This window comes from Patella vulgata, chromosome 4, assembly GCF_932274485.2.
Source record: "Patella vulgata chromosome 4, xgPatVulg1.2, whole genome shotgun sequence".
NCBI lineage: Eukaryota > Metazoa > Mollusca > Gastropoda > Patellidae > Patella > Patella vulgata.
In genome coordinates, this window is record NC_065882.2 from 26,717,533 (window position 1) to 26,727,650 (window position 10,118).

Below are 10,118 nucleotides of genomic sequence, written 5' to 3' on the forward strand. Positions count from 1 at the left end.
ATTATTCGAAATGTATCGGACAGTAAGTCCGTCTTTAAAATATATCTTCCTAAATATGTTTCCCTTATGCCTTACAACTGAAATCCACACCAGACGAACAATATCTTAACGCTGTCTACTATAGTATTTAGGATTTCGACGTTTATCTATATTTCGATATGGAACAAAAGACCCCTGGATCGGCATTCCCTACGGGCATTGACCCGAGATCAAGCACTTACGCTTTCAGAGTAAAAAAATATAATAACTGATAAAAAATTGATACCAAGGAACATTTGGGACATTTAATGTAATATAAGATGGAGAAAGGATGACAAGAAGAGTAAGGTTAAGTTTATTGACTGATGTAACATGCCGAGATATCCTACCCCGCACAACAAGAATGGCCAGTTGCCCAAAACTTTAAGACAGAGGTTTTGCAACTCATTCTTTTAAGAATCGTAATGGCGTAAAATAAGAGAAGAAGAAGATTAAGGAGATTTCAAATAACAAAGGGGAACTATGGTTAGGTTGCCACTTACTCTGGGTAATATGTAAAATTTGGAAGACTTGTGTTACATCATTTATAGTTATGTCACCACCTTTGATGTCAACCCCTTTATAACAATATCGTACTAATTTAAAGGTCGTATACATGTAGGCCTGTACGTGGTCATTTGTTTCATTATTATTTCACTGATATCCTCTTTCCACTCTAAATCAATTTCATGTCACTTTAACATACATACAACTCTTCTGTATTATGCAAAAATCCGTTCCTTTTTATTTAAACTAATCAATGCTGAAATCAGAAATGAAATTAAACGGGGTTTAACGTCCCACCTTTCTGCTCCGTCCGGGATAATGACGGACGGGCACAGATGCAGTGTGCTATGGGCACTACGTTTTACTCTTGTTTCGAATTCCAACTTTCAAAGTTATTTTACGTGCACGCCAACGTGTACACGGCACCTCGGTTTTCTTCCTATTACCCGAATGACTAGACGATGTCCCTTGCCGTGGAGGCCCTCCACACTGCACCACTGACAAGTGGGCCTTACTCACTGACCCACGCTGAAATCAGATCCTAAAATAATTACGAATGAAGTGAGATTCAATTAATTATTTAAATGAATGCATGAATGAAAATTGAAATGGGTTTAACGCTCTACTGCTCTGTATCTACCGGGATAATGAAGATAAATGAGAAAACTTAACGTTCATTTAGAAGATCTCGAAGAACACAATTTTATAATTTCCATTTGTTTACATATTAAGAAAGCGATTAGAAAGAGTAGATTACAGAAGGAATGACACAGGCTTCTGAAATCGACGCTCACATTATTGCGTCATTGATCATTATAAATTAGTGTATTTTAGATACACTGCTGAAAAGCTTTAAAATAATCAATGAAATTGGGTTTAATGTCCTACCGTTCTTCTCCGACTGGGCTAATGAAGACGGACATACGCCATGCAGTGTGCTATGTGGGAAATTTTGCCCGGGCAGCAGCACTATGGCCTACTCATATTGAATTCCAGCTGCCAAGGGATCTTTTACATTTTTACATGCACGCCAATGTAAAGGGGGAAACCACGTCGAAAAATACCGATGAACTTTCTCGGCCATTGCAGGGATCGAATACGTGACCTCCAGGCTAATGAGCCAGCGTCTTAACCCACTTAGCCACCCAATAATACTTGATGGTGAAGTGAATAATACTTCAGGAAATTTTTGAGAAACCCGAAAGAAAATCCCCCCCCCCCCCTGCAACTTTCTATTTTTATACGCCCATATTTTCATGTGGACGTATGCCGTCTCCCTGTCCACCAGGATGTCCGTCTGTCCACAGTTTGTTTGTGGGCACTCTACAGGTCACAATTTTTATCCGATTTTGACGAAACCTGAAATAGAAGTCTGTCTCCCAAAGATGGACCCTTACCTCATTTTTGTTTTCTGATTTGTCATTATTGGTTGTCTAATTAAAATTATTTACCCCTATAATTAATTATTAATAACTCCAATGTTAATTATACCAATTATCAGTGGTCTCACTAATCTTTCAAATGCACCTTGCCTTTGATAATGTTGTTATCATGCCTTTGTCCTTGTTGTTGTCATGCATGGTTTCTGATTTGTTATTATTACTTGTCTATATAAAATTGTCCTACACACTTGTTACTGTACTTGCTTGAAAACGTTGAGAGAAAACTCTTCGAAACGTCGCCTAAATAAATCAGTAATTGTTCTTCCATAAGTATGTGTTATAGTTTATTAGTTTATATAACATTTCAGGCCTAAAGAAAGACTTGCAATAGGCAGATTTAGCTCTTGCATCGTGTATGTTTAAGATAGATTGCATGAGAGTACATCGTTGTTTTTTTTTGGTTGAACATTCATTTTGTATACTCTATGGCTAAAAGAATATTTAATAGCAATCTTCATACAGAGATAATAAAATATAATAAAATTCCTTGAAACAGTAAACTATCTTTGACCTGAATGATCATATAAAACAGAAGTTGTTTGAGAACCAGATACCTTTACTATCTTCTATATGTTTATCTTGTAGACTTATCTTTAACTTCAGTTTAAGAAGCGTTTCAGAAGGGAATATGATATCTCTTATCACGTGTTATTACTAGAATAACCACTGTTTATATCCTCAAGAAAGAAAAAATTCACCCCAGAATTGGGTCAGGAGGTCGTGAAGTGACACATCTCGTGTGAATGAAACTAGAAATTCTAAGAATGAAACGCTCAGTCAGTTGTCAGTAGAAGACGTTGATACAGATGTTGAGTTGTTTCGTTATGCCAATTTTAACAAGAAAAAAGTAATTAGTTCCAGAAAAAAGAACATGCATACCCTGTCTCGAGTACAAAACCCATCGCTTTTCTGGGTCAGTAAAGTTACATTTACATTCTGCGAAATACGTGCCAGTGCCCGATTTAGGAGCGGATGTATTGGTCCATGCCCAATTATATACATGCAATATGTACTGACGGTTTTATAGTTTGTTTTCTTTTGAAGCCATTTTTTTTTAGCTCTATAATGATTTTATTATACCAAAAATCTTTTAATTTTTACATATATATAACCACCGACTGATTGTCTAACATTGTACATGAATAAATGATCTCCCCATGGTGGATGTAACCATGCAATAAAATAATATCTTATCTTGTCTGTTGCATGAACCCCAGACGAGAGACAGGTCTCTTATAGCATTTAGCATAAATGTTAATAATTTGGAACATCTAAATGCAAATCGGTGGCGTTGCCAGAAATTTGCTAAAGACAAGTTAGGAAGGAAGTCACTATGTCCATTTTGCAAGAATGCTGATAATTTAAAACGCCTGATAAATTCGGTGGATTATCAAAAAAGAAATTGGATGACCGAAGGCGCGAAATTGCGAGGTTCGGGATGTGAGGATTGACAGTTTGGCAAAATAAATGGACATATTTTCCTGGGTACGGATATCCACACAGTCTTTGTATTGGGGACATATTGTCATTTCAGTTAGCTACTGACAAAACTATAATAAAAAAAATAGTATTATTCTAGCTAAAGACAATCCTGATGAATCATTCACGCGATGATGCAAATACAATTTGGCAGTTTTGAATACATTACCGGTAAGCACACCCTTCTGCATAATGTGAATCGCAATAAGGAAAGGGGTTGAGTATAACGTCCCATTAAAACAGTACTTCGGTTATTTTTCGAATAACATGTGATTCAATGTCTTTAGTATCTACCTACTAGCAATAAAGTCATTCTCCCGTTTTGTTTTTTTAGGTTTGATTATCTGAATGGTCTGAAAGGTTGCGAGATTAATCTTAGATCCTCTGTTGTTACATCTTTTGTTTTCTTTATTAATTAGCCTGTACACAGTATTACTCAGCAGTGGGAAGAAACCTGAAAAAATCCACGATGTCAGGCAACAGGCACAACTCCCTCGTTCTAGTCAAACATTGAAATAAATGACCCATATAAGTTGTATTGAGTGGACGTTTAACCCAAATTTGCTGGGCTCACATTGTACTCATACTAAGATCTATTATAAAGTGTGGTTTAAGACGGGGATTATTATATATAAGTAAAACGATATTAATATCAATAAAATACCTATCGTATTTCATGAAAACTGTGAGCTGTATAATTTATTTAACAATATATCATATAAGTGTTAAATAAAGGTACTGTATTCTATATAATATTATAAAACGATGAACTATATTGTATTTACGTACAGAGGTATATCATGGAAGTAAAATGTAATACAAAGAACGCTATATCTTTGATATAAAATTATACGTTCTGTCATCTTTTTTTTATTAATGACCATCTCAAGATGACTTTAAACGGGTTTTAGACAAAAATAGTTCATAAAAGAATTTCATTATTATATAGGACAAGTCTCACCAGTGTGGCCTATTTAAGTTCCTAAGTATTGTATTGTGTAGGTATATATAAGAATATAGGTCGACCGATACAGATATTATAATATAGATGTCACATGTATGTATGTCATCAAAGACAACGAATAGCTAATTGACATATTAAGAATAATTAACGAACCCTGATTAGATCTACAGTTATATAAAATATACATTATCTAGGTCATTAAACTATTTTGTTCTATATTTTTGTTACTGAAAGAGTATGCCAACCTTCCACGGACAGGTGAAACAAGCTGGGTTTACCTATTCAACATGCTATTGACGCCGCATTGACGATAAACTTCGCCCATGTGTTTTCCACTTGTCAGTGGTGCCTGTCAAGAAACAGTGTCTAGTCGTTCGGATGGTATAGAAATACCGCATGCGCATTAGTGTGTACGTAAAAGAACCTCTGACAGTTGAAATTCTAAATAAGAGTAGACTGTAACGTCGCTACCCCGAACAAAATTTCTCACATAGCACACTGCATGGTATGCACGTCTTCATTAGCCCAGATGAAGCAGAACAGTAGGATATTAACCCTATTTTATTTTATTTCATATTATGACCAACATAGGGTATATTCTGCGAGGAGAGCGTTTTGTCAGAGGATCACGTGGCTAAGTGGGTAAGACGCTGGCTCGCTAGCCTGAAGGTTGGGTGTTTGTTCGATCCCTGCATTGGCCGAGAAAGTTCATCCAGATTTTCCGGCGTGGTTCCCCCTTGTCAGTGATGCAGGACGGAGGGCCTGACAAGGACTGCTGTCTAGTCCTTCGGATGAGACGAAAAACCGAGGTCCCGTGTTTACATTGGAATGCACGTAAAAGATCCCTTGGCAGTTGGAATTCGATATAAGAGTAGGCGATAGTGCCGCTGCCCGGGCAAAATTTCCCTCATAGCACACTGTATGGCGTATGCCCGTCTTCATTATGCATTGCACATCGTCATAACATCACAACAATATTCATAAAATTTAGGTTACCGGTACAATAATTTACATACCTGTAATTAATTAAGAAATAGATAAATATGGTATATCAAGGTTGTGGACCCTCTAGAGACCACAGTTTTTATCCAATTTGGATGAAACTTTAAATATATGTTTTTATCATTAAGATCTTGGTTCCTTTTGATAATTATTAACATTAGTGTTACTTTGCTCTTATTTTTTGAAAAAATTTTCACAAGTTGATTTCCTTTATTTTGTTAATGTAGAATGGTAACGAACTGCCCTTTTCATTTTCTTTGTTTTATTTGTTTCGTTTGAATTTGATTTATCTGTTTAGTTTTTGATTGTTTAATTTTTTGTTAATGAAGTTGATTCTTTTAAACTTCGTTTTTATTTTTGAACTCTACTTGGTGTAGGTGTTCATCAGGTAATACCTCGACTGAGTTCAATATTGAGATTAGCCGGTTGATTTGTTGGATATAAACCTTTGAATAATAGCGCCTAACAGGCAGCTGTGTTTAATTATGTTCTCCTGATTTTGATTGTTTCTGTGTGTTTGAAGTATATGTTTGTGATATGCGCTTAGAAACACTTCACGTGTAATGAAGCGCTATATAAATCGAACAATAATAATTAGCCCAGTTTAGGAGCAGAACAGTAGGACGTTAAACCCCATTTCATTTCATTTCATTCATTTCTAATAACGCCACCCTTAAAGGTTTCTCCGGGTAATGGAATGGGTTTTGTCAACAACTTTCTTTGGTTAATTTTTTAAACTAACATATGATTACGTGTGCGCAATGAGTAGGCGGGTGGGGGTAGGCACTATTACTCACCTATACATAAAATCAACAGTAAAGAAATTAGATGGTTTTCGAAGGTTTATCGACATAAACATGCATTATGCAAGAGCTAAATCTGCCTATTGCAGGTCTTTCTTTAGGCCTGAAATGTTTTCTAAAGTATTAATTAGACATTAATTAACTGATCCAGGCCTTAATCAACTCTCGATGGCATCAGATTTCTCCGATATTAAATAGATTAGAATGGTTCAGCGATACTTTGATTTAATCAAATATGGAGGCCCGAGACTTAGCTTCGATCAAATTTTCAAATTATTCATTTCACATCATCTACTTTCGAACTATTATAGCAAGAATGGCTAGCTCTTTATCTAAATCTTACATAATGTATCTTTTATTGTTAGATTAATGGTAAATCCGGATTGTGAAATCTAGGTCAAAACTATCGCATCATTTAGAGGCAGGTATCGTGCACCGGGCAGAGAGAGAGGGGGGGGGAGAAATGGGGTTCAACGTCCACTCGACAGACTAGGTCATTTCGGTTTAATTTTATTTCAATAATTCGCTTGTGCGTAGGGGTCCTTAGCAGTGGGAGGAAACCGGAGAAAACCCACGATGTTGGACAGGCAACCCTACCCCTTGTCACATAAAACCGGGGATTGGAAACCACACCAGTTGACTCAATGACAGGCCTTATGATACAGCGCGCGCACGTGGCACAGGGCAGTGTATAGTTACACTTCTAAAATACCTGACACCACTCCTCATTTGATAGTATAGTATATGAACATTTCCAATTATGCAGCGCAAATCCCAGGGCTGATCATGGACAAAAATCAGATAGTTTATCCGTCTTTCTCAAGCTCTATTCGGTTGATTTGACAATCTATATTTCGTTTCGTTTGTTTTTTTTATACTTTCGATCGCCTACACTACATGAAGATCTGACAAGTTGTACTCGAAGGTCGTGTCAGGGGTCGTACGAGCGGCTTTTGACCCTAGGACGTCAGACATTGATTAATCAAACAGCATTGGCGTTTCTAGTGGTTTACCCGCAGTTCCATGCATGGCACGCCAAGAAGTCGCGGGGGGTTGGATGGTCGAATGGTTAGCACGTGCGTGCTGTATCATAAGACCTGTTATTTAGTCAACTGGCGTGGTTTCGAATCCCCGGTTGTACGTGACAAGGAGTAGGGTTGCCTGTCCAACCTCGTGGGTTTTCTCCGGGTCCTCCGGTTTCCTCCCACTGCTAAAGACCCCTACACGCAAGCGAATTATTGAAATAAAATTAAACCATATGTTAGTCCCGAAATGACCTAGTTTGTGTCGAGTGGACGTTAAACCCCATTTCTCTCCCTCTCTCCAAGAAGTCGCCGTAACAGATTGTTACATTGGCTTATCCCCCAATTCAACCAAAACGCCGGTAATATAACAACTCTTCCAGATCCTAGTGTAGTAAAGACAAGTAAAACGAAATTTTGAAATATAAAAAAACGAAACTAAATAGAATCTGTGTTTTAATCAGATTGTTGATTTGATAAAGTTTCGTCCTTTAATTTAAGGATTCGTATCTTATTATAAGATGGGCCGAATGGCAGACTCCGACAAAAGAATGGTGGAATTAAAATGGGTTTCGGGGATGAGAAAATGGATGCAAAAGCTATTTTTTTGGGAGAAGTTTTATCGGTTAGAAATCGTGTATGGTGCTGATCTACTTTCAGTTTGTAATAATTTTCTATATAGTGTCAGAATACCATGGAAAATATGTAATCTTGCACATTTTGTCACCTTGACATACTGGGCCCATTTTAGTGACATAATTTGACAATCACCAGTAATGCTTATGAAGCTGTAATCGCATCCGATTTCTCATCCAGAAAAGCTATTAAGCTCACGCCATGGCGCCCCGGACAGGTCATAATGGTATTAGTTTGATAACAAAATTAGACATCCTCTAGCCCTAACAGTATACATATTGTTACCCAAATGATTAATATTGTACCAGGATATGGGCTTATATCTGCAAGACTTATTGCTGGCCCCGAAACCGACATCACTGAAACATTTTTTTCTCATTTTGATAAAACATAAAATATATCCGTATAAGCCTAAATAGATAACCTTTCCTTAATCTGGACAATAAATGTATATTTTAAATCAAGTATCTATTTCAGGGTGAAAAGAACATATTGTTTGATTTTTGTTTAAAAAGTGAGAAGAAGTGACACGTTTTACCTTTATAAACTATTGATTCGACACTAATAAATACGATAATACCAACTCCAGTAGTAGGGAATAATATACATACATATAGAGAAGTATTATAGTTTATCTGTAATCCTCTTAACTGTTTAGTAAATAACGAGTTTTCATTCAATGTATCCATTGAAGGGCACATTACCAAGAATAATGAATCAATGGTTTGGAAATATAGCAATGTGAATGCTATGATTAAAGGTGGATTGCGGTATATAGGTTATCAAATATTGTCTTCCAATCCGAAGAGCTGTGATAGGACACTGTATTTGTCCGAATAAATTTGACATCTTCAACAGGCCTTTGAAGAAATGTTTGTGCTGAATATAAACAACTTTCCTTTACAACAAAAAAATACATTTTGCCCTGGAAAAATTTCACCAGAGCACTGACTTATAAAATCTTTTATTATACACCCACATTTTCACGTGGACGTATATTATCGTCGCTCCTGTCCGTCTCTCCGTCCACAATTTGTTTGCGGACACTACACAGGTCACAATTTTTATCCAATTTTGACGAAACTCGAAATATAGGTCTATATCCCAAAGATTTCGGTTCCTTTCGATATTGGATTATGGCCCTTGATTGTACGAAAAATCTTGTTTTTAGCTTGTGGACACTCTAGAGGTCACAATTTAGGTGGGATTTTGATAAAACTTAAAATGTATGTTTATTACCCAAAGATCTCGGTTCCTTTCGATATTCGCACACATTGGACCGTAACTTCTTAGATTATGACCCCTGGTTGTACGAAAAATCGCGTTTTTAGCTTGTGGGCCCTCTAGAAGTCACAATTATTATCCGATTTAAAACATTCGTTCGAATATATCACCGTTACACATCAATTACGGTTGAGTTCGAATTTCGTAAAAATCTGACGCAAACTGCCGGACAAAATGGACGCTCCTTGAACGCAAATGTGTACAAGTATGTAATACCAAGGTTGTGGACACTCTAAAAGTCACAGTTTTTATCCGATTTTGATGAAACTCGAAATGTATGATTATAATCCCATGATCTTGGTCCCTTTTGGTATTTGCGCATATCGCACCGTAACTTCCTGGAGTAAGACCTCTGATTGTACGAAAAATCATGTTTTAGCCTGTGGACCCTCTAGTGGTCATAATTGTTATCCATTTTTAAAAAAACGTTCAAATGTATCACCGTTACACACTAATGACGGTTGAGTTTGAATTTGGTGAAAATCGGACCGAAACTGCCTGACAAAATGGCAGCTCCTTTTACACAAACAGTGTAAAAGTATGTAATACCTAGGCTGTGGACCCTTTATCCGATTTTGATGAAACTTAAAATATATCTTTATATCCCAAATATCTCAGTCCCTTTTGATATTCGCGCATTTCAGACCATAACTTCTTTGATTATGGCCCCTGATTGTACGAAAAAAGCCTTTTTTTTTCGCGTGTATTTTGCCTGGCAATCGCTGGTTTTTACTTTTATTAAAGTTTGTTTAACTCACCGTATGCCTAAAATACAAAAGATTCAACACATTCAAAAGGAAAACATTTTTGTTATTACAAATTACATATCTTATCTTGAATAAATCTTTGGTTGAGAAAAAAAAGATTTTATGACCCTGTGGTTGGTTTCAAATTAAAAAGGTAAAGGGAGGTAACTATATTTTCTCTGTTTACCTGGTTGTTACCCAGTTGAGTTGAACGT